The sequence below is a fragment of the Bombus pyrosoma genome, linkage group LG6 (genome assembly GCF_014825855.1).
Source record: "Bombus pyrosoma isolate SC7728 linkage group LG6, ASM1482585v1, whole genome shotgun sequence".
In the NCBI taxonomy this organism is placed as follows: Eukaryota; Metazoa; Arthropoda; class Insecta; order Hymenoptera; family Apidae; genus Bombus; species Bombus pyrosoma.
Window position 1 is genome coordinate 9,378,797 of NC_057775.1, and position 26,761 is coordinate 9,405,557.

The 26,761-nt window shown below is 38.3% G+C and overlaps 1 protein-coding gene and 1 long non-coding RNA gene across 13 annotated transcripts in view; one reads left to right on the forward strand and one right to left on the reverse strand.

The window, feature by feature from the left end:
* LOC122568490 (MOB kinase activator-like 2) overlaps positions 1–26,761 on the forward strand; it is a 64,109-nt gene that overhangs the window by 18,546 nt on the left and 18,802 nt on the right. For 2 of the 6 annotated variants that reach the window (XM_043728261.1, XM_043728266.1), the window contains exon 1: positions 15,263–15,419. The exons of 2 other annotated variants lie outside the window; for them this stretch is intronic. The gene's annotated coding sequence lies outside the window, so the exon portion shown is untranslated. Of the gene's footprint in view, positions 1–15,140; positions 15,420–26,761 lie in introns of those variants that run through there. 2 more of the 6 variants (XM_043728262.1, XM_043728264.1) reach the window with 2 other exon arrangements.
* Positions 402–10,949, reverse strand: LOC122568492. Of its 7 annotated transcripts, none has more exons than XR_006317091.1 (8): positions 10,101–10,949; positions 7,778–8,053; positions 5,352–7,680; positions 4,728–5,232; positions 4,162–4,668; positions 3,752–4,020; positions 2,841–3,345; positions 402–2,701 (listed from the first exon to the last, which is right to left on the reverse strand). It is a non-coding gene; the product is annotated as an uncharacterized LOC122568492 (long non-coding RNA). The 7 variants fall into 7 exon arrangements; XR_006317094.1 differs by having other exon boundaries at positions 5,352–6,401; positions 7,488–7,680; positions 7,778–10,949; XR_006317095.1 differs by having other exon boundaries at positions 5,352–6,193; positions 6,291–7,680; positions 7,778–10,949.

A 26,761-nucleotide genomic window follows, 5' to 3' on the forward strand; every position in this document is an offset into this window, starting at 1 on the left:
TCGTAAACTGCAAGAAAATGAGGGTTGCGATATGTAAATTCGAAACATAAACGGAATTCACAAAGAACCGATTTTCGCATCCATGTAAATTAGTAAAGTTAGATGGGCACGGTAATCATGTGAGCATCAGCTGAGAAACAAATTTGAAGTCACGAATGTATAAATTCTGGCCGTCAACATTTACAAACGAATCAGTCCTTCGATTCTTGTAAATCGATATTTATAGGACGAAAACCACGTTGGAGGTCAGGTCGCAGACAAAGATGAAAATCTTCCATTACTGGTAGATCTTTTGGTCGTATGGTTGTTTTCCAGGGAGAATGTATAGACCAGAGTTGGGTAATTTGCTATGGTTATTATCTTTTACACCTTCTTTCTTCGTCTTGTTTTCTGCAATACAAATTACAGTGGATTTTCCTCGTTACATTTACCGTTCATTTGATAAACAGAGCTCTGGAGATATCGAGATTCGAATCTTTAGTATAAAATTTACAAATTAGCAAGCCCTATCAATTTTGAATGTTTAATGTTTACAAATTTTGGATTACCGAGATTTCAGTCATACGTGCTTTTAAGTCTTTTAATCTTGACAATTTTATATTTCATATCTTTGGGCGTCCAACTAATTCCGTTATCCACAGTGTGAAATAATATAGGATGGGATGAAAACTACGTTGGAAATCAAACCGAAGACAAAGGTAAAGCTGTGCCATTACCATCGAAACGCTGGCAAGCGATTCTCAGAACGCAGAGTGGCATTATTGTCCAGTCGCTTATAGGGCCTCTCCAAGAAAAGAGTATTCGCTCACGCCTCGTTTATGTCCCCTGCTATTCGCAAGGATGTGCTTCTTACAAAGCTAGAAACGCTCGAACCCGTTTGTGTCGTCGGGCCGAGGCATAAAATTCTTGGTTGCTCGTATCGTACCGGAGACGCGTCTTAAAACGGGTCCATACGGCCCAGACGGATTGAAAACATTCAAATGCAACAGTCGTAAGATTCTTTGTCTCCGTGTGTCAGTGACGCGAAGGATTTTAGAAATTGATTGCCCACCGCTGTTAAATGGATCGTTAATTTTTACAGAACGATGCATCGTACAAACGCTTATGTAGATATGTGTTTACTTTTCACACTTTGTGTCTTCTCCTTTGAGATTTTTCTATACGGACGAGGTATTTTGCTAATCGATTTTCGTCTCGAATCTTACCTCCAACAATGATAAACAACAGTTTATCACAGTTTTCTTAAAATAATTCTACTTTTACTACTCTACTATTTTACTTCTAACGCTTAACGCTATTCAACATTGGCCAATTCTTTTCGGTGATTTCTCAAACGGTTAAAAAATTGTATGTACGCCAGCTTATCTCTACTTGCGAGCGTTTGACATAATAATTTCACGGATATGTGACGTGTCCACTCGAATCACACGACCGTGGTATATGCGAACGATCGAGGGAGCGAATATATGTACGTACGTACATGCCGGTGTTTCGAAACTTCCGTCATGAACGACCATGCATTGCTGCGAATCCCTTCCGCGTTGTTCTATGCTTCATGCGCTGATTTATTCCCTCTCTTTCCTTTATTTTACGAAATACAGCCATGGCAAGGACCATTCGACGATTGGTACGGAGAACTTTTAAAGGATGGAATTTTGTGAATGTTAAAATTGCCAAGGAGAAGGAACGAGGGAAACGGGGTGAAGCTTTGGCGGAATTTATGGATTGCGACAGAGTAGTGGAATGTGTCGAAGTGAATATCGTTTGAAGATTAAGATGCTTCTGGTAGAATTTTTCTGTTTTGTATCGGAATTATCGAAATTAAAATATCTCTCTTCCAAACTGAAGATCTTTCTGCAGAAAAGAAAGATGTTAAAAGACGTATGATTCTATTAAAAGAAAAAAGAAAACAAATTTTTTCTTCATACATTCTGTACGCATTCACGTAGAAAAAAGAACGCAGTCAGCGACTGTCAAGACACTGATTCAAATAAAAATGACTTAACAAGTTCGAGATTTACCAAAACCAACAAACTACGGCACAGAAGGTCAATTTCATCTTTCAAGATCCTCTGCATCTGTCACTTGGTAAATTTCATCGTCTTCGTTTCATCAATTTAATTCTGTCGCGAACTCGGACGAACAGTCTGGACGTGGAATAATAAAACGTGTATCGAACGACGCATCGACGCCGCTCGTTGTCATCCAGTTTCTTCCGGAACTTGGTATGCGACATAGGCATTAAGGTTAAGTCAATGTTTGATCGCCGTGAAACCGTGCTTGTTGAAACGTCGCTAGTCCGTGTCCGTAACAGGGGGATCGAAGCCAAAATTAATATGCGACACCGCGGTTTCAAATCCAAATTTCAATGCAGAATGCGCGGCGAAATTGAATTCTACCCCTAGGGGAATAATTGGTAGACCAATATTGACCCGTATGTTCCGCGGATAAAATTTTCTCACCCACTTCTGACCACAGGGAAATCCTCTACTGTAATTGCAGAAGATAACTTGGCGATAACCTTCCAAACGTTTTGTTTTATAGAAGAAATATCGTATGCTATTTATCGTATGCATTATCTTTTGAATTCGCTAGTGGAATGCCTTGTACGTCGATTTCATTTTGTATAATTATGATAATTCGAATTGTACGGTTTACTGTAATGGGGAAATAATTCCAATATTTAAATCGTGGATGTTTACTGGAAGAGAAAGAAAGGTAGGTTTAGATCTCATATTCAAAAATGTAAACACTTGTCGCTACAAATGTTAATTGACTAAGAATTTATAGCACATTTAAAAAAGTAATTTGATTTTCATTGATTTTATCAGTTTACTCACATTACTGGAAAGCGGAGTTCTTGCTACCTTCTTATTTCAGCGCCCCTTCAGTTAATAAAGCCCGATGGTTCTATTTGATTGGACTAACGAGGCAGAATATCGCGTCCATCTTAACGTAGAAACTCGAAGGGTTAAAGCTTAAATAGATGAGACTCACCGCTTTATAGATATCTTGATCAACCGTGAACACACATATCGCATCATACGACTAATTGCATCTGTTAGATGGGCGACGGTGTCTCGACATAGAGAAATCACGGTTTCCCCACGGTGACCTTGATCGTCCTTAACACGCAAAGGTCGCATATATCGCTGTTTGCGTGGCCTAGTTTCGTCCGATCTTCCGCGTGTTTCTAACGGGCACGATCGTTTTCTCGGGTTATTTCCCCGATTACCAACAAATCGATCACTTTCGAATCGATCGCCATTAAAACGCAGTCATCCCGGAGGAATTTCAGTGTCGCGTTCGTTCTTCAACCGACTATCGACCCTGACATCGCATCTTCTGCTCGCTCGAAACCAAGAAATATGAGATCGCGATAGAACGAAAAGACGTGTCTACGTCGATCTTGTAGAAATGAACTGTAGAGACACTTTTCGACTTTGAATTTTGTGTCGGAAGACGATAGACAATAGATAAATGTATAGAGGTTGATAGAATGAACGGAGTGTTCCACAAATATGTTTATTATTTTACATAAAAGTAGGAAATTATTTTCGCTTTAATTTTTATTACGTAAATTGATATTTAAAAAAGAAGAATAGAAAATTTAATCATCTTTGGAATATTCCCTCTCATCTTCGTCGGAAGGCTCGAATGAAACGGGAAACCTTCGCGTATTTCGCTTAATTAAGTGCATTGTCTATCTGGGAAATTTAATTCTAGCCAGGAGCGAGTAACTTACACTCACCTTTACGGTTTCTTCGGTCCTGAAAACGCCAGGTCCGCCCCCGTGCGAATCCTCGCATTTTTTCACACAGACCAGACAACCATCCCGGAAAACACTTGGGAGATTCTTAACGCCGCTTGAAAAGTGTCCTCCAAGACTTTATTGTTTACATTCTTGTCTCCTGTCCCTCCTCCAATTTCGTTTCTTTTCAACTCCTAAACACGTGGCCGTCACAATTGACCGACAATAGCACGAAGAGTATGCGAATTCGGTATTCTTGACGATCCATTCTTTGCGATAAATAAAGGTCGAATTTCGTTTAAAAATATACTGTACTAATTTAAACGTATAGCGAAACAAGAAAAAGTACAATACGAAGGAACAAAGCTTCGAATTTGCGTTTTCCGCTCCATTACGTACTACGAACTTACCAAATAGGTAGACAGCAATGAGAGATTATATTTCACTGCGATAAATCCGTCTGTTCCCATTCGCCAATGATTCTTTCACGACGAATTTTCCGCTAAATTCTCATCTCGGAAATCCTTGAATTGCGTTATACCTAGAAAGAACCCTTCGCCATTCTGCGTTTTTCCCTTGAAACGAAACAGACCCGGAATATCAAAGAACGATCTTTCCATTCTCCGTCCATTAAGCAGTTACTTTGATGTTTCCATCGAATCGATACTGGACGATATTCGACGGTATACACGTTCAAATCGCGTCCCTGTTACGATAGACAAACCCACTTTCGTTCGAGAGATCCTTCTTTTTCCTCTTTATCTATCGAGTAAAGACTCGATACGATCGTTCGCTTCTTCCTCTTGGTACAAATAGAGACGTAACATTCGTACCAGAAACCTTTCGAGACGTCCCGCATGTGTTCCTCAGGACGAAAAATGGCGTAACGTGAGCCGATTAATGGACTTCCGGTCTTCCTGGGGAAAAGAAGCCTTTCAGGAGCGCTGCCAGGACACGAAACGGTGTACATACTTACATATAGCGCCATTTAGGTCATCTTACGATCAACTTTGCATTTTATCGTGAAGAAGGAATGCTACTAAAATTAACAATACGTCGATATATCTCTGGAATTCTGATCCTTAAGAGAATGTCTTGTATTGTTTCGAAGAAAAAAGTGTGTAAGAATAGATCGAAGCTAAAGAACGTGATGATTGAATGTAATGTAACGTGACAATTGTTTCTGATTCTGATTGACGATGGACTTTTACTGGTCCTTAATATCGACGAGCATTTGAATGTGCCGACGACAATTAAGTCGACGATTATTTATTTCGATAGACAGTTGCTCTACGAGTCCGTAGTTCTGAAGGATCCAGTGACGAAAGACAGATCGATTTAAATGGTGCTTGAAGTTATTTAGATTAAAATGGAACAGTATATTGATTAACAGCAATTTATATTGATACTTGTCACACACAAGCAACGATAAATGTAGAATTTTATAAGGCCATCTTTGGATATCTTCGAAGCGGAAACTTCTGTAATTTAAAGAAATATACGATCACTTAATTATCGACAGATAATTATTCGTTATGGATAATTATATCATAAATGACGGAACGTATTTAGTTCATTTAATTTCCACTTAATTATTTACTCGAGATTGTACATGACGTTGACATATTGCATTGAAATTTGCACATATCGCTTAAAATGAATTCATGTCCCTGCATGTAAATGAACATTGAACATCAGAAAGAGCATCTTTAATGTTGATAGCACCTCTATCGATGTTTATCAGCAGTTTGCTCGTCTCTGTCAAGCTTCGCTATTTAAATACACCGGCGATATTATGCAGCTCCATTGAAGGACGTCTAGGATAGGAAAAACACAAATACATATATGCATTACGTTGTAACACACGCGCATTCTCACACGGATTCTGTCACTCTTTTATTCCCTCATAAATAAATAAATAATTTCATGTATATAAATAAAAAAAACCATCGTCTACAACACATATTTCGTAAAATCGTATTATGTAACTGCTGTTCAGACGAGACAGCTGTGGCAAAGGGGTTAAAGGAGTGAGCACATTACATATGTACCCTTCATCTTGCGCTGAAATCGTGGAGATGACCTATTTTACCAGCATGCTTACTTTTCCACCATCATTGTTTATTTTTCCACTTCAGTTTCTGACTTTTCCGCTCTAATTCTTGATTCGCATACCAAATATCTCTCTTCCTCGGTTTCCATTCTTACGTTTCATTATTCTCTGCTTGATCCTTGCATTTTCCCAAGAACTCAATCGCTCGTTCTCTCTACAACCCCATCGACACTTTCTGCTCCATATAAACAACTTACCCTACGGAATTCCAGCCGCACATCCAGCTCCACCGTCCGCATTGCACGTATACATGTATGTACTTCTCACCATGTTTACGAAACCGCGTCATCGAACGAAACTACGCCCCATACATAGGAACACTCACGGTCCTAAGTCAGTATAATAAATTTGTACGTCTATAAATCATACAAATGTCTGCTGTAATTTGGAATAAAATATTTATCAAGATGGATGTTTGTCACGCACCAAGAGAATGAAAATAGCGCGATTCGAAAGGGTAATTTACAGCATAGAGTGGAATTTAACTTTATCGTGTCGTTTCTATTCTTTTGAAAGTTTCATCGTCTATCCTTAATTCTGTAAATGAGAAGAGAAGTGAAATTTTATATATAACCAAAGCCGTAGATAATACTAACGCAAATTTGCTACTCGCCGTAAATCAATTTTCGCTAAAATTACTACTTCCAAAGTTATCGAAGCGATTACAGTTATATAGAACATCCTGTGCAAGGTATATATCGGCTTGGTTTCATAGCTTCCACATAAATTGACCGTATAATATAGCGACTTATGGCCGGGAGTGTACATAGAAAAGGGGAGTTTCTGGTTCACACCGGAAAATGGCGTAGGGACAGTTAATGGCCGCTGGGCCACGAAGCGAAGGAAGAGCGAGTAAACAAACGTAGGAAAAGTTGATGGCGAGAAACAGCGACTGGTCGACGTGCACGGCCGCCTCTCGGGCGCCGTTTCCGTCCATCGATCGCATCCTTCGCGTAATCCTGTCGAGCGTGAGCGGAGGCGAACACCGCCGCCGGAGGCTGCTGCAACCAATCCGCGCGCGACATTCCTCCTCGTCTTCGTGGCGCTCGCGCGCACCAGGAAGCGCCCGATTGTCCGGATAATTACGTAGTTAAAAGCTCCGCTTGTTTTCGCCTTCGACTTCCGTGTACGGTCATCGTACTTGTTCCTTTTTATTTGGAGGTGGTGCTGATTATAGGGAGGAGAAGAGTTACTTGTGCGTCAGGGTGATTTATATTCGAGCTAGGGGTTCTTAACTGTTCATGCAGCCATGATTACGTACTAAATGAAAGATAATTTGTTCCCTGGTGCAAATATATTTTAATCACGATCAATTTACACATCGTGATGGATCTACCTACGTAGAACTATCTACCTCCTCTTCCGTTTTATTCTAAGAGCATATTTTTTATGATATCGTGGAATTATTCAAATTTCTATTACTCGTGTACTATGTCAAATGTATGTATGTGTGTTTATATATGCGTGTGTCGAAAAATCGTTTGTCAGATAAAATATATTGGATTAGCAACTAAGTGATTGCGGATTTTGTCAATATCACCTAATGACAAAATCCGCAATCCCTTAGTTGCCAACCTAATAGGATAAAACTGCCAAAATGACGGCACTCCTTCCGCCACTCACCTTTAACCAATCGAGTCTGAAATTAATTAAAACCGCACCTAAATGGTTCACGACTCTTTTCCCTTGACAATTCCAATGTCATAGTTCATTCGAATTAAAGAGTCCCTGGTGACCTTCCGATAACTCGTTCTACTTTTCGGCGACTCCGTTACGAGAAACTTGAAGTACTTCGATTAATTTAAAACCACTACAACTGAAAAATAACAAATAAACGACAGGTAAAATTAATCGACTCAGATGTTTTTTTTTTTATCTTTTTCTTTGGCAATTTAAAGTTTCGATATAGCTACCTCGTACGACTGAAATTTCGTCGATGGCCTAAACAGATTTTCAGAAATCTTGTTATCGGCTCAGCTCGCGCGACGTCGTTAATCGAACGCCTTCTTCGTTGCTTAAATTCGAGTAAGCGAGCAAGCGATTACATGTAAACGAAGCACCTAGGTCTGGTAATTGAAGTAGGTCGCAAAGTTTTGAAAATTGGAAAACGATGCTTAGCCATATGGTGTCCCTCGTGCCCGGGTGGTCGTTTATTTAACGATAAACGGAAGATAGCGATATTGATCTTTCTGAAAAGTGTTAAACATTCTGCACTCTGTAACCTGAGTTAGGTATAATGAAATGTCACTCAGAAATATGGTGTTTTATTAATCCTCGATTGATATCGCTATACAACAGTTTCAATTAGATTTGCGTTAGGTTAGCGCATTCGGAACTGTTAGAATTACGTGCTATCGTTATCACAAGCTATAATTAGTACTAGCGTTATAAAACTATGATATTTTATACAACTGCAGAAAAATGTATGATAGCATGTAATTAAAGATGCTTAAAAACACTGTTCCGAACTAATATGTTATTTTATTTGAAATAGAATAGATAATTAAAAGTACAATTACGGCGAAACTACGAAAAGTTCAAAAGGTCGAAGTTTGAGTTTGTCCCGATTACCAGAATGCTTAATTTAACTTTACTAGTACTGTCGTGACATCGTGTTTCATTTCGTTCTTTGACTTTCTGCTGAGTATACGTTGTTTGTATAAAGTTAGTAATTAAAGTACACGAAAAATAGATTTATGTACAAGTACGTTGATTTATTTAAGAAAGATATGCTCGATTGAACGGTATTTTTGTAAATATATTTTGTAAATACCTTTGAAAGATACAGAAAACACGAAATGCGCAATTTTCTACGAGATCTCACTTTTTAATTAACCGAACAATAGGCAAGATTGAAAGCGTTTTCTTTCGTACGTTTAGTATATTTGCGTTCGAAGAAACTCCATTTTTCTACGTCAAAGCACCAAGTAGAAAAAACATGGAATATTTTAACTAAGTAATTACTTTTACAAAGCGAAATAAAACCGGTAGAGTGAGAAGTTTTAACGTTCCATACTAAAACCAATTTCCTATGTAAGCAACTTCTTCTAAAGAAACGTTATATATATAACTTATTTTATCTAATGTTTGGTAAATATAAATTACTTCAAAGAAGTTCACCCTCTCGTATAGAAATTTGTTTTCCATATTAACAATTAGGTTTTGCATAAAAAAAACGCCTTCTTCTCAGTTTTACCATAAAGTCCCATCTACTTTCTCCCATGATCGAAAGCTTCCATATGCCTATATTTAACAAATGTTTCTTGCTTTCTAGCTTACGGGTCAAAGTAACAAATAGGAATCGATCATAATTCTTTTCAAAAAAAGACAAGATCCAAATTATCGAATTACAGGATATATAAAAAATATCTATGTTATTATACAAGCTTATAAAAGTATATAAACTCATAACAAAGTCCAGTAAATAAGAACAGATCTCGTGTGCTGCGCTTTTACTTTATCTCATTAAAAAAAAAAAGGGAAAATTCTTGTGACATTTTTCCCAGGTTCTCCTTTCTAACAACCGAAATTATACATTCACCCGCGTTTCTCAGAACCGGTTGTCCGTGCGTGGAAATCTCGGTCGACCATTTCCGATCACTCGAAACAAGAAGGAAATCGAAGGTCCTCGTATTTTTCCGCATCAGTCGATCGCTAACGGGTCCGTTCTGCTCACGATGGAGCTATAGTGGAAAAATTTATCTGACGGTTGGTTCCCGGCGCACGTTCGCCAGTTTGCTCCGTGTTCCGCAAAATGCATCGTTACCGCGTCTTCGAGATAAGCCCGCGTAGCCCGGAGTGGATAAGTCGGAAGGATGCGGCAAGTCAAGGTCATGATCTACTTTTCGCCCTTGCTCGCAATTTCAGAAGGGCAAGGGTCGGGTATAAACGAGGTTTTCGCGTCTGCTATGCTTTAAACGAGACTTCTATGATAGTTTGGCAGATTAAAGCTCAGACGAGATGTTATTAGGACAGGCTGCTTTCCCGGGTTTTCGTTACCACGATGTGGACGTGTAACAACAATGGAAATGATTCGATCATTTCTATAATATCAAATTTTCACCACACTCTTTTTCGTCCTCGCTGCATCGTCCACTCTTCAAACTCTCCATACCATCGCTCCATAACGTAATTTCGCTTACAATCTTTCGAAGATTGCATAAACTATATACCAGCCATAATCGACAAACGTCACCCCCAAACAACAACGAATATCCTAATAAAGCATTCACTCACCCATGATCGGAATTCCTTGGCACACTTTTCTTGAAAAGGTTAAGGAATTCACACGCGTGATGCTTCTTGTTACCTTCGAACGAGTGGGTGGTGATAAGTCGATTCGTAAAAGGAAGATTCACTAGCACCGAGGGGGTGGACGATGTGTATCTCGAAAGGGGAAAACGCAGCCACGGGTAGGACTGAGCACGAGGGCAGAGCGGGATATCGATTGTCGCAGCGGAGGGGCCGCGGCCAGTCAGCTGACTCGGGTTGCCAGTTCACAGCTGATCCGACACGCGATGGTCCGCGGCGCAACTACCGCCGCATTGCCGCCTTCCCCACTTCGCGCCGCTCCCACTCCGCTGCTCCACAACTCCACACCGCGCCCTTCCACCCATCCCGCAATCGTCTCAACCACCCGCAATTCCCTATACGTACCTATATACCCGCGTTTCTCAATTTTCTTCGCTCTCTGCGGATCCCGCTAAGCGCTGCAACCGCACGAATTATGCGCACCCACTTGTTTTTCTCTATTAATTGTCAAGTTTTATACGTCTTCGACTTATTGGTAGTGTTAAAGAATTTAAGAATTGTTTCATTTTTAATTTCTTCGTAGAAAGAAGCAGTTGTCGAAGACATGGACACCTGAGATACGACAGGTGACCATCGATGATCGAAGTACCGTTAAAATTTCTTGCAAGCGTCAAACGATGTATCTAGACATTGTATCTAGGCATTCAGCATGCGTTTATCTATACATTTGAAAATCGATCGCAGTGCGCTCGCGATTGAATTGCTAATCTACTAGTCAATCGTCAAACGCATATATGTATATCATAATGTGTATTATTAACAATATTAATCATAATTCACGAACGATAGTATTCATATAACATCTGTCGTTCATAAGAAATCCTATATCATTATAATTTTTCTAGACTCGTGATATATAGCTATAAAGGATCTCATTATATCACTGAAAAATATACTTGCAAGTAATAAATTCCATGCAATGACATAATCTTGATCGGACGTATAAAAGCAAGTTTGATAACTGATTCGCGACGCATGACTCTTGGTATCTATTACGTGATTAATTGAAACCCATAATTAGAGATCTACAGCTTACGAGCCGATCGAGTTTAAAGTTACTCTACAGATCTCTATGAAACTAATTATGAAGAGGTACTTAGGGAAGTGACGTGATTTAATCCGCTAGTCGACTACCGCGTACGTTGCCCTTTCCTTTCTCGGTTTCCTCCTTGCAGGATCTCTTTCATCAAATTCGATAAGTTCTTTATCTTACGTCGGGAAGTTGTCTCTACGTACATTACATCGCTCCATTGTTAGAAGAAAAGAATTATTCGTAAGTTCACTTGGGTATAATTATCGATAAAATGCTTTGCTTTCTTCGTGCAAATTGCATAGAATAGCAAGGATGTCAGACCGGAGAATACATGCAAATTGTTGGCGGAGGATTCGCTCGACCGTACTGATTATTATGCCCGACATCGAAGGGCCGCCATTATTTTGCCTTTTCTGTGTCGTTCGTCGTCGCAACGACATTTATTCCTACTAGTTTCGCCGCGACAAATGCAAATAGGTCTAAATGTTGTTCCTGGTGGCTGATCTGACTCGTGGAATTATTTTCCTTCTCGAGTGAAAGTAGTTCAAGAGGGAATTTGTGATTTCCCTAGAAGTGTGCAGAAAATTGTACAAATGGTATCTAAGTACTTCAAATTTAATATCACATCCGATGTGCCTTGTGTTTTAAATCAGTGTGTGAAAATTGGACCACGAGATCGACGAGTTTCAATCAAATTATCGAAAATTCGTCCTGGTTCGATAAAGTCACCAATTAGGTACCAAAAACCAGTTAAATGTCAACAGAAGAAGAGTAATGATCGAAAGGGACGATAGCCACGAAGTGATGCGTAGTCGAAAGAATTTTAATCAGTTGCAAATTATCAACATTCTTTACAAATTGAGCCTGGACTAACGAATCCATCAATTAGTTACCAGAAATCAGTCAAATGCTAAAAGTCACGGAGAAAAGAAATAATTAAAGCGGACTAGAATCACAAGACAACACATCGTCATAGAAGTCTCAATCTGTTTCAGTTGCCGCGTCGATGCTTTAGAGATCTTTTGTACTCGCGTTCTCCCGGCACGTTCCCTATCTTCATATTTACCCATCGTGCTTCGTTGTTTCGGCTGCCTCTCGTTGTCACTTGCTATCCCGTTCGTTACCGCTATAACGCACTCTACGTAGCTTTGTCGTGTGTTGTAGATATTTGTTCACCATTCCTAGTACGCTTGAACGCTTTGGCGTTCGTCTTCCTTCCTTAATTCGGGTCTCGTCTGCTACCGCTGCCATCCTGCAAAGGGTAACGATATATGTATGTATGCATAGCATACAGGGTGAGCAGTAATTCCGTAGGCCAGAGCAACGATAATAGTCCGTGTCGTAATTCCACTCGAACGTGATCGTTGCTTCGATATAATCGCGCTGGATTGAAGCGGATCGAAGCGCCTCTGAAGCTGTCTCGAAGTTAAACTCGCGTTGCGGATGTCTGTTATTTGGCAGGAATTTTGTTAGTTGATCGCGGAAGTGTTTAATAAAAGCGGTTCTACAAGATTATCATTTTCTCTTATTCCTTCTTTTCTTCTTTCCTTCCTTGCTCTCCTCCTCCTTCCTTTTCTTGCTAAGCCATTCCTTTTTCTTCTAATATGATTTTTCTAGAATATTTATAAGATAGCCGTAAACTTCTGGTAATTTCAAGTGCTTAAAAATATTCGTAAAAAATCGATGGCGTATAACAGATCCACTACGTTTTTATATTTTGCCCTTGACTAACGCAGTAGCACAATTTTATTTCAACTTTTCTAATCTAAACTTAAACAGCACAGCTTACCTCCGGATAATATTCAGTGTAAATGCTCGAAATGTCAACTGACCAGAGTCATACGAAGTTAGAAAACCAGTCCATTTTATTGTGTAGCTTCCAGACGAGAGTACCAACACAATCGATATCGATTGTATTATAAAAGGTTACAAATTCAATACCATGTTCCATAAATTTGTCGTAGCTATCACAGTCCCGATTGCATCGCTCATGGAAAATTTCCTCCCCAAAGAAATCCTCGGAAGCGATTCGAAAGGACGTCGAATAAAAGGGGCGTGCATCGTTGTTGCATCGTCGTTGCACCGTCATCGTATCGGCGAGTTTCTCATCACCGTTGCCTGGTTTCTTTCATCTCGAATCGCAATAACCTCCGCCCGTTTTCGCGCCCTTTACTTCCGCCTATTCGAAACTAATACTTATGTAAGCGACACCGTCATTGCACCCTTATCTATTCACCACGACAGCTAGTAAGTAGTCCCGTCCATGTTAACCTAGATCTAACCCAGACCCCGTTTTATAACTTCCAAACGTGACCCAGATTTTGTTTAGATTCAATCCTGACCTAATCCATCAGTTTTATCTTATTGTCAAGTTCACGCCCACCGGTGCGCCCTGTCTACATACAGAGCATAGAGCTTGTTGGCTCTATACGAAAGCCAACAAGCTAAGCACCACGCCCAACCTCGACAGTCGTTTTTCTTGCTTACGGAGCTTCTCGATCAGTTGCCTTTCGTGAATATTTTCTGTAACGCGGAAGATACGAAACGGTAGTATAGGTGCTGAATGGTGAATCAGGCGTTGGATCAATGGGATGAATGTGGACAGATTTTGATTGGAGGAGGAAGAGAGACGAAGAAGAATAATTAACACGTTAATTATTTTGAGACTGAATTTCTCTTGGGCTGTGGACAAAGTTTCATTTCGAAAGATTTTTGCGAAAGGAGAAAATTTCCATAGAAATTGAATTTTATTTTTAATATGACATATATAATAAATAATAATATTAGATAAATAATACTATATAATATTAAATAAAATATGTGCTAACGTTCATCTAGCAAGAATGAACAATGAGAAACCAGTTTTCCGAAGCAGTTAATTATCATGCTTACGCAATTTCATTCTCCTGCTTCGTTGAATGAACGAAACTTAACGCGAATCACATTTAATCCTGTCTAAGTATTTTCCGAACCGGACCGTGACCTATTTCGTGTTTCAGAGTCAGCACAAAATCCGATCTCTCAGAGTAGTTCAAAGTCAACTTTGATTTAACCCAAATACTTAGTCACTCCAAACGCATTGCTCGTATGTAACGAATGCGTGAAAATTCTATATCAAATTTATACAATATATCACTTGCGATCATCATCATGGTGATTTTTATTTGTTGACCGATGTTTATAAACCAGACTATCTAGCTCTAAAAATCTATAAAAGAGATATTGACAGCTTTATAGACGTTGAAAATAGATTAATCGCTTATGAAGGATGTTAAAGTTGATTTAAAATAAATGTTTATAACAGCGGCCGTAAGAAAGTCTGGTCGTTGTAAACGATTGATGTCTTGTCGTCACATTTCTAAAAATAAACAGCTTCTGTTTAAAAACCAACTTTGAAACCTGAGGAATGTAACCTTGGGACAAATATTCCGTTAATCACAGCCCAAGTTTACGTTTTTTCTTCAAATCGAAGTCTTCCTTCTCTTCTTTTAAATTTTCAACATAATTCTAATTATAACTGCTAAAGATAATAGTAAGAAAAGATGGAAAATATGACGCGTCGTTCATAAGCTTCTTTTGATTCGAGGGTGAACCGAACGATCATTTCAAAGGTGATCCAATTTCGCGCCAAATAAGTATACGAGAAAAGTCGTCTGAAATGTGAAAGAAATGGAAGGTTCCTATACGAAATTTAATCGCGTTATCCGTAATCGAACGCCATTGATGATTTTTTAAACAACGACACAGAAGGGAGAGCATTATTCCCTTGGCTTTTTCCTCGCTTCTTCTTTGTCCGCGATTTCCGGGGGACGCGACGGGGCTTGCACGGCTGGACGCTCCTCGCTTCTCCGGCTGCCCCCACCTCTCATCCCGGCGCCTAGCGTCGCACCAGGCGGTGGAAGGGATCGGGAAATGCAAGGACTTGGAACTTCGAGCGTTTCAGTTGCGTTCGAGCTCTCGGCTGTGTTGGGTCGAGTTCGAGTTGAATTCTATTCGGTTCTCAAATGAAATCTCAGTGAACACGGTACGAGATATTTCTTTTTTGTGTCTCAATTCGTAATTAATTAATTTTTCGTATTCGTAGTAGTTAGGACTGTTTATGTAAGTTTAATAATCGAGTGATAGAAATTTTTCTGTGTTCGGTGAACAGTACATGTACTAGATTTTAACTAGATACGTAGCATGTATCTAGCTAAAGAAGTATGATCACGGTAGGGAAACATCTTGCGAATGGAATTGGGTTAAATATATATATGGTGATCGATTTCTGTAAAGAAAAGTCGGTTTAAAGATTGGAGATTCCGTGTCTTTGGAACGACAATATTTTCCTGTAAAGTTTTTTCTCCCAGAATGTCGCAAGATAGTCTTGTCGAACCTCTTTGCGATGAACTTCTCAAAAATGAAATGATTTAACGTCCTCTTTTTTTATTGCATTTGGTTAGACTTGCAATTCGAAAAAACAAATACGATTGTACGATAGATTTTTTGTATTTCACTCTTATTTCAAATTTTCTTCTTATTTCAAACTTCATTTCAAATTTTTTATTTATTTAATTTTAAGTCGCAGCAAGCGCATAGCAGTAAAAGAATGTCGTTCCATGTTGAAAGAAGCATATATTTACGTTTACCCAACCATTAAGATAACAGAAGTTACAAGTACGTATATCGCGGTTTTGCCTTCGAAAAATTCGAAAGATCAGTTGTGAAAATTCGTCGACTTGTTTTTCAAACATGAGCCCAGTCTCCCACTTTCCAACCCTCTCTACTCGTTCGGTCAATCACTGTATGTTCATTCAATCGGTTCGCCGCGTTTTTCCCTTGAACCCGGTCCAAATGGACTGGATCCATTCGGCTACTTGGGAGACGTTTCTCGTTGTCACGAATGCTCCAAGCGATAGAATGAATGGAAAATGCTTTTCATTTAAAAAGATTGACGTTATATGCCTATGCAGTGTAATAAAAAAAAATCTACGACTTCGGTGTCCTTTAATATGTGTTGATTAACTATTCTTCGCGTATCTAATCGACATAGATCTCGTCTTTGGAATAAAAGTACAAAATTACGAATTTACTTTTCATATGCACCGATGCATACGAAATTATCACTAAACTTACCAGGCCCGGTCAAATGGCCAGTTTCAAAATTTAATTTAAAATTGTACATTCATTGTTACTTCTTTTGTTCGTCTAACTTTATATAAATTCTTATATTAAGAGTAATTGAGAATTTCATTAATCAGATAATATAAAAATTTACATAAAGTTAGATGAACGAAAGAAAAATAACGATAAGTGTAGAATTTTTAAGTTATTAAATTTTGAAACCGGTCATTTGACCGGATCTGTTAAGGTTCCTGTTAACATATGTAGAATCGTAATGCACTTAACTCAATCTCACAGAATGTTTTTCCATATTTAACCGGCTCGAGAATGTCCCAGTCATTGTCCCAGTTGCGCGAGACACTTATATACTGAAAAATATGGCAATTACTTTATATCTAATATCGATAATTTCGATGGTATCTATTTAGAAGTTTAAGGCTCAACCAGATTGGCGAGCTGCATATCGTTTATGGTTAATCGACGATTCAGTCTCCGACTGAGATCGATTTCGGAAATAGAATAGGTTCGAAAATGGCGATGGTTATCCGAAAGATTAAGAATCACCCAGTTTGACCGTTTTAGATGGTTCTTGCAGGCAACTGTTGGTCAAGTTCCTGATTAATATTCCTGATAATAATTACGAATTTAGTTTGGGAGTTGAAGTTGAAGCGACGCGATGCCAAGGATGGAAAAGTTTAGAGAATGGTAACGCTGGAAGATTAGGTAGCCTTCTTCAAGAGCATCTTGTCCGGTAACTCATTGAGAACGATAGGAATTTTTTACGGAAGTTTGACTTTAAAATTGAAGCCAGTAAATATTCACGAAGAATATAATGAAATTTCTTTCAAGCTTTATCATATTTACCTAAAGTGGTGAATCTTGTTAAAGTTAAGCAAAATTCTCTAAACCGCTACTGTTTTACTTCATGTCAAGAATTATTCATTCTTAATCGATAAATTAATTAGAAAAACGCCATTTCTTTAGAATATTTCACAGTTACATTATCTCCCACGAAATTTTCTTTCCGATATCAAATACGTTTATCTTTCTGATTGGTATGCCCCGATATCGACAATATCGATGTCGTAAACATCAGGATTTCTTCTTTCTCATATCGAAATGCCACCATCCAATAAACACGTTCCAGTCTCGGTCCATCTGAAGATTCGAGAAATGTGACAAGCCTACTGACACCATTGAGCGTGACAGCGAAGTTAATACATCGTCGGCCGTGCCGATTTTTGATCATTTTTCGTTCGCGCTACATAGTTCAATTGTTATCACGTTCTTTAAACTACTAATTTTCCCGATAACATATGTCTCGTATTTGTAAAATTGTAAAAATCATACGCAAAGAAAAAAAAGGAAAGAATCGTAACTTTGCAGGGAACGAGTAATTATTAATATTTATGCAATGAGCGCACGATTGAAAGAAATATCGTGGGTCAGATTTAGCAAGGAAGTTGGAAATATCGTCCTGAATGAAAAGTTCGATATGGGGCGTAGACAACCCACGCAGCAGAGAACGTGTTAAAGCAAAGTTGAAACTTCTCGCGAGAGATCCGCGTTTCGCGAGAAGGCAAATATTTGTAAAAGGGAATTCAAGTTTTTATCAGTGGTCTGACGTGCTCCTCAGCGTTGACGTGAGGTAGTAGGTACACCTTTCGTTGTTTGTCGCGCTATAACCCGTTTCGCAAACTAGATCGCGCGTTTGTCTTTCAGAACTTCTTAAGAAACGCAACGATGAGCGTTTCAGATTGTCATCGTCCTCGGTAAAGACGTTGCATTGTTTCGCGTTGACGTAGCCGTAGTGGTTAAGGCAGATTTACCTTCTCGTGTAATGAGCGTATTCCTGGCAATACTTTCCATAGCGAAAGACGAAGGACGACGCTCTTCTCTTTCGAACGAAATTCGAATTTTCAAAATCAATTTTCTCCAAATCCCAGGTGCAACAATTCTATTCTACGTTTAAAATATCGCTTATCATCGTGGCTTTCTACATGTTTCTGTATGTTTTCTGTTCATATTACGTTCATACCGAATCGAGTATGTAGAATCGAATATACAAGTTGGCGTAACGCGTAATTTCCAAACAGGGTGCCGAGCAAAGTGCATTCAGTGAGTCTAAAGCTTGTTAGTCAAATCCAATTTTAATATTTCCTGTTAACTAAAAGGTTTACTTTACCTTCCTAACGTCATTTTACCGAGTAACATAATTAACCTTTTCGCTATGGCCGCCTCTGCCGAAAATATATCGCTTGTGGTCCAAGTTACGCTGATAATGTTTTTCTTTCTCTTCGCACGTTCTATTTATTTACCGGTACACTCGATTCCGTCACTTGGGATATATCTTTTATTTCTTGCGAAAAATCCTCTGTAATGAAGATTTCATTCTTTTTAATTCTCATAATGGCGCGTCGGTTAAAGTGCAAAACTAGGAGAAAAAGATGGGACACGAAACGTTGTTTGAGCAGTCATCGAGTCGAGCGCGCCGAAGCAATTTCCCGGTAATTTCATGGTAAAGGGATGCAAGCGAACTTCTATGCCACCGTATTCTTAACTTAGAATCGAATTTCTACGGGACTCGATTTCTCTTTCGCCGCCGTTTCAACAGACGAGAATATCACCGTGAATTAAATCATTTTTGAAGGCTACGAGTTACTTTCTCGTTTGCGTTGCTTCAAACTTATTCCGTTTGATCCTATTTCAATTGAAAATGCCGCCGACCATCTTCAATTTTTCTTTCCCCGTTAAATACAACTGAAGATCACAAGAGAAAAATATTCTCAGAATCGAAGATAATTAAAATCTAATTACAATGAAAGTTACATTTTCTGTTTTTTTCTTTTCTTTTTTTACAAGCATATAAAGGATTTGAAACAAAACGGAAACTGCCTTTTTATTTTTGGAATTATCGATCTGCTTGTGCAATAGACATCATCTATGCGTTTGTTTGGAAAGTTTTAGGATTGTTCGCATTCCTCGAAGCTTCTCCATCGCAAGAAATGTTCTAAGTGGCACCAATGTCGTTAAAGACCGCGGACTTATTTCAAACAAAGAAGACTCGACGATTTATTTTAGACAAAGAACGTTTACGATAGACCAAAGTTGAAGATAGTCTAACGGTTTAAGACGAACTATCGTCTCGATCTTCTGTTAGAGGAACGGATCATGTTCGGAGAAAATGGTTCTTTTACACTGAAATTGGAGTGACCCACAAAAGTATAAACACGACCCAAGATAATACGGATCTTTAGTTGGTGATCTTCGTAAAAAGTAAAATTCCACGTTGAAATCTTTGTTTCTTCGATTGGAATATAGTAGATTACCGTAGCATGCACGCGTTACATTGCAACGTTATGTGAATCTACGTTATACGACCCCCGTCCGGTTATGTACGGATTATGCGAAACTATTTACAAAGGATATAAAAGGAAATTGTGTCTGTAGAATATTTTTGAATTTACTTTAAAATACTACGGAAGTAAATGGGAAACGCTTGCGGTTTGCAAAACCAAAAAAGATACTTAGAGATTTATTGGCGTAAATAAAATGAAAGTTGAAAGCGAGCTCCTCTTATTCGATACCTGCAATTAAAAGTTTGATTAAGATCGACGTTCGAAAGGTATTTTAAATGCGATATCCGAAATGTCAGATGTATAATTCGAAATTGTATACTTATACGATGTAATATACAGGAGAAACGAGGGGATGATTAAATATTTCCAGATATATAACTAACAGAAGAAAATGCTAACATCACAGCAGCGAGCTTAACACGAAACGCTTCAACACCTTCTGTTGGTTTCATAATCTAAATCAGGGCAAGTCTGGAGCCGTGAAAAACCCCTAGAAGACGCAGCGTTCTCGAGCCGTGCTCTTCTTCAATTTCTCTACTTAGACTCGTGGCTGACACCGGTCGCATATAATCCGGAGAAAGTTTCACTGTCCTTCCACTCCTAGGAAAACGACGAACGTTGCTGAGATAGCTGTCGTTTTTACTCGAAACTTGAATCACGCTTTTAAAATTAGCCCTGTTATAAATAATCCTGTATAAATATCGATTTCTTTTTCCTCTCTGTGACCAGTGCGAGAGATCGTTAAGGGTGCAGTACATGACGACGGTGGTGATTTGTCGAAGCTTATTGGATTGTAACGTGTGATTCGTGCGGTTTCTGATAACGCTTTTAATGTTTGCACATTTGAAAGTGTTTATTATTACGGTTCTTTCGATGTCGCTAGGACAAAAGTCTCGGGCATGTTACGTAACTAAAGTTTAGAGCGCAGGAAATGTCAGTCTGACTCTGATAGAGGAATGGTTAAAGTGATTATGATTTATGCGAATCCTTTGTTTCCTACCAATCGAACGATGATTGATAAATTGATTGAAATTTGACTAGAAAAATTCTGAACAGGAAGTTCAAATATAATTTCACTAGAAAACCAATGAACAGATAGAAGTTAAAGTAAATATGCAGGGTGTTTCAAATGGTACAACAATGGTACAACAGTACAACAATAATTCGAATGAATTCTGCTATGGCTCGTGACGTGGATTGGTTTCGTAATAAGAACGTGACTTCGTTATATTTTAAATTTAGGATTTTTACGTTCTCTCGGATCCTCCGTCGTAACATAGTTATTTATGAATAGAGGGGATTCAAATTTTAATTAGATCTCTGTGAAATTGAAATTTTCCTGTACATATATGTGTAACTTATCCTGGATTACGAGAAGGATAGATTGAGATATCCGCTATGGGTTTCCTAATAATTTTCTTTGGCATTCTTAAGCTTTTGCATTTTAATTCTGTCGAGGATTAAATATTTTGGATAGAATATTTAAAAAATGTTCAATTTTTCCTCATATTTGCCTCCTGTTTTCTTTCTCTTTTTAAATATTTCTTCATCGAAAGATCACAGTCAAGCGACATTGTCACGCGAATAAGTAGAAATTTCTTTCTGCTCGACCGATCGAGACGATTCTCGAGGCCGTGACCAGTGAAAAATGAAACGTTCGAGGGGAGAACGATAATTCATCGAAATGTCGTCGAAACTGTATCTCCAAAACCCATTGAAGAAGATTGATCGAAATACGGACAATGCCTACTCTGAGAGAGAAATTTGTATAGGTAATCAGTTCTGTGATTTAAACGTTTTAATTCGACACGTCTGAATAAGAAATTTGTATTTCATCTTGCTGTATTTTTAAGCCATTTTAATACCAATGACTGTACCATTAAATATTCATCTTTTGCTAATATTCCACATAATAATGTGATTCTCCTTTAATGTGATCAGAATAGCACTCGACATGACAGTCTAATTCAGTTTGTTTTTATGGTTGGCGTGCGAGCGACGTGAGTCTGACCGAAACTGACTTACATCACTGTCACCGTCGGTGGCTCATTAGTTAATCGTCACGTGTCCTCGATTAAGCGTGGAAAATGAATATCAATGCTCCGAAGTCGCAATCGTAGACGCGCGTGCGGATGTTGAGACGTGCGTTTCCATTCGCAAATCGGTTAGAAGCTTCTGTTAGTTAAGTGGCTCTATTCTCGTGAAATTCGAGGAGCGTACAGGATATTCCGCACAATCGTAAGTGTTACATGGAAATGCAAAAAGTAGTACGACATATACGCGTATGCAGAAACACGAGAAATAACTCAAGAAACCTTCACATTTAAATGCTAAGGACATTATTGCCATTATTAACAGTAATTAAACATGGTATCTACTTCCTTTTAGCGAATTCACTGTTTTAAGGATTGTACGCTTCTTAAACAGCACATTATACAGATAAAAAAGAGACAATTTCTTGAAGGTCTTGATAATGGAACGCATTACTGGAAAAAAAAAAATGGAGGCCACGGATGTTAATTTGGTCGTTGAATAGCCGCGCTTCTGCCATTTAACCATGAGTCACCAAAGTGCTCGACCGATAACTTCTCTCCGGCAGTTATTTTCCAAAGCATTATTCATCGATGTGCCCATTTCAGAGTTTACTAACTGACTACAATCAAGAAACTCTCTAACTCTCTACAACCGGATAACTCCCTCTTTAATCGTGGCGTATCAACATTTACGATTTTCTACATAAATCCACGCCACGTGCTCTTCCTTCCTCCGTTCCTTACATTTCACGTGCATACTCCAAATTCGCTACTCTGGCCGCAAATCTTAAGGAAATCCAGTTACGTGCCAGACCAAACAAACTCTGGACCATTTATGGTTAAGTTGTGGTGGGGATAGCGACCTTGGGCAACTGAAACTCGTAACTTGTTCTACTCCAGATACACGACTCTCTCGTCCATTCAGTTTGTCGTTGAATTTTTAACGCGTTATACGTTTCTCTCCTCTTATAGTACATGGTTAGTATCCACATTTAGTTTGAGGGTGTTTCGTGCAATTGCAATTGCTTCTAAAAATTTTAAACGAACAAATATCTTGTTTTAATTTATAAGTGAAGAGATTAAGGAACAAATTTAGATCGAATCGGACTAACGATAAGTAACTTTTTTACTCCAACCTATGTGCATCTATTTTAATTTACGCAATGAAAAACTCCACCTAAAAAGAAAGTTACACGTACATACACAACTGTCGGGTAATTCTATTATATTTCCACACGCGCATCCATTAAAAAAGCTCGTATGACAAAGGTTTAAAAATACGCGTCCTAATAACACGAAACACCCTGTATCATCGATACAGGACACACTGTCAACGAGCAAGTTATTCATTATTTTACAATCAATTAAGAGGCAATATTTGCCACGGGACGCCTTGGTATTGGAGCGTTTTTTCAGTGCCGTGAAAGAATCGGAGAGGTCGGTCACGTTGTTGACGCCAGTCACGTACGTTTATTATCCGTCTCCCTTGCCTTAACGACGTCACTTTAATGAGATGCTCAGTTAAGCATAAATTTCGATCGACGGCGTGCGATTGATCCCTGCGATGCTGCCTTCGTGTTTGCCTTTCATCCGCGTATGTATATACTTACGTGTGTATATCGTTGATGAAAGTTTCGAGCAACGAAGGCGCGGTTCGTCGGAACAAACGCGCTCCCGCTCGCTCACTGACGTAAGCCACGATGATTTAATTTATACAACCTATGAAAAACCTTGTTTGCCACGCGCCCGTTACATCTTTAATACCCTTCATCCAATTACGATTACTGCATTAAAACGCGTCTTATCGTGTTTTCCCTTTCGTTATGTAAATTCTCTATCCACGTTTTTCACCGAGATTCGAAAGTCTTACACGTGTTGTCTGGCGAAAACACGTGTCGAGGTAGACTCGAGCGTTCTGCGTTCGCTTTTATGAGAGTTTTGATACTCCTTGGAATCTTATTTTCTTTTATTCCTCGATATTTGATCGATCCATAGCCGTAGGAATATAATAAAAGCGCGAGAGAATAATACAGCTATTGACAAATATGATAATTTCAATTCACGGAGTAGAACATTATAAAATGAGCGAAAAGATAAATACGAATATGGAGCGTTACACAAAGTCTTGTTTTTCACAATGTGAACAACTGTATTACGCAAATCTATTCTCATAAATCGACTCCTACGCTTCAACATGCATCGAACAACCATAGTACGTCTTCCTATTCATTTATTCGATCACCTACGTGTGATCTCATTCACTGATTCTTTTGCATTTCCTTTTGCAAGGCTAACTTCGATAATAGATTGATAACATGAAAGTTAATCTTCGTTTGAATTATTCACGAAAAGAATTGAAATTTTCATTCGTTGATAACGCGATAAAGCTAAATGAAACGGGGTAATCTAGCTTTAATTTAGCTTGTGGGGAATGAAAGAACAGTGGAACGTTCTATCAAATGTCACGTATTAGAAGAAATACAGTTACGTATGTGCGTACAAAATTTCTAGGAAATGATGACGCACAATTCGTGCTCAAAATACTGCATGTGTTCGATACATTTATGAACATTTCCACGCGTTGATAAGCGAAGCTCCCAATTACATCCTATCGATTAATTTTTTTTCCAATATTTATTTTTCGTACCTGTAATTCGATCGGATGAATTTTGTATTTTTTATAATAATACTCGAAGCTGGGATAAAATTTTCATCGTTTCAAAATGAAAAGAAAAATTTGCGCTGCAAACGAAAATTTATTTCTTTCGTTGTCGTCCTGACGTTATCAATACGAATATGTTACCCGCTAACAAATTTTATGAATTCTAAATATTTGAATATTTATTTCGCATTTGCGTATGAAATATAGGTCAAATGTACTGTTCAAAATTCTAATGTGTATCGAATATTCTGTATGTTTGCCACATGGTGTTGATTGCAAATTCTATAATATTATTCTATAGTTAATACTAAAAATACATAGTGAAATATTAGTTCGTTTTGTTTACTATCTCGTTATCACATACACGATGTACGCATATTTCGTAATTCAATGCAAACGTTTATTATTCATTATTGTATCTACTTTCAAGTGGTTTTTAATCTTATCAGCTCGGCCACAGCGACATTGAATAGTATTTTGTTAAATAATCATTCTACTGCCATTGCATTTACCTATCAGTCTGACAATGAAATTTAATTTAGCAAAAATTTACCAACGATATAAGAATCATTGCTATTCTACAAACTAACGCAATTTTACCTCAGCAGAAATCGATATATCAATACGATATCATCGTCGCGTTCATACGAAAATTCCCTCTTCTCTAGATCGTATCTTTCTCTGACAATTTTCCAAATAATTAAGCAAACTTCTATGTACTGCTGGATCGAATCCTCAAGAAATCACACCGCGCAAGAAAACAGGCGATAAATATCGCGGATGCTCGGAACCCGGCGGTCATTTCTTTAATCGCGCTTGAGGGCTCAATAAATCGAGCCAAATTTACGATCCCAGTGTACTCGCACGTTCGATGCACGCTCGTTATTTCCTCGCACACATAAGTCGGAAGCCACGGATTACGAGTACTGCCTAACTCCATTGTGTATTATTTCGACCCTGAAAAAAGAAAACTGCGGTACAGTGTGCGGCCGGTTATGAAGCTCCATATTTCGTTCGTAAATAATGTCTCGGTTTTATCGCGCGAAACGTCTGAGGAAATAATCGGGACTGTTGCGACCGTTCGGCTATAGATGTATGTAACTTACAGTCTTATGTTTTTCTCGAAGAATTAGCGTTAAATCGGGCGCTTCGCTTCTTTTTTTTTTTTTTAATTGGATCTCCCACAAACTTGCGTTTATATAAACACCAGTATCAATAGAGTAGGTATCGCTCTTTTGGCGGAATTTCAAATATGTAACATAGTTCGAAGATTATTAATTGTGAGAAAATTATCCACAAACATTTAAGTGTTTGTTCCCTCTAAGAATATTATTGATACACCTTTAGTGTTTTGTACTTACATGAGTACATATTATGATACGGCAGAATATTCATAGTTGCGTTCTAAAAAAAGATGGTAACCTTGAGATCTGAAATGACGCCATCTTGACAGAAATAATTTATCGACTTTAACATTATACTTTCTCATTAACCATTTTCTCATATGTTTTCGTGCTACTAGGGGACAATGGGAACATCTGCAGTGATCATGTCAAATAAAATATACTGTATATTATTAAAAAGGCGAGGGAAAACACTATAGAACATTTGGCAGGGAATGTTTGTTAATGTAGTTCAATGCCTTGAGAATTGTTTGTCGTGGATCGCGAATATTAAACGCAGCTGGGTCGAGAAATCTTCCGATGAGACATTGTCTTGGTTAACTTCTGCGTTTCGCTCGCGCGATATCAGTTTCTTGTAATTAGGTTAATGTACTTTATCAAAACTTTATCAAAGAACGAGATTTCTTTGACACGCTCTAATTTTCCATCACTTTCATTCTTATTTCAACCTTTTTTTTTTTTATAAATAATTTCTTTTATCAAATTTGATAATACAACGCCGACCTTCTTCTTACATATTAAGAACTTCTTTATCGGGAATAGTCGAACACAATATTTCTCTTAAATAATAATTAAGTATAAATCATAAAAAGTAACGTTTGTCGTTTATAAGATAATCTTGTAGCAGTACGCACGGTCGATTCGTAGAAATATTTATTTATGCACGTAACGAAAAACGATCTTTTAGTCGTTGGAATTGAAACAGTGACGCGAAGGAACATGGAAATATATCGAGTGGAATATAAAGCTTCCCACGCACGCGACGTTCAAATGATTGGTTGAGTTTTCTGATATTTGGTGCAGCCAAGAATGATATCTGGTCTTGGAACTCTGGTTATACAGTGAAATATACCTGCTAGTGTGTAAGGAGTTGATAAATTTCCGGAAGTTCGGGTGGGTATTCGTGCCACGATTCCGAATCACGAAAGCGAATTATTTGAATGCTTTGAACAGCCTTTCAGTGAGAATACACTTTTCCAGACGTTCTGCGAT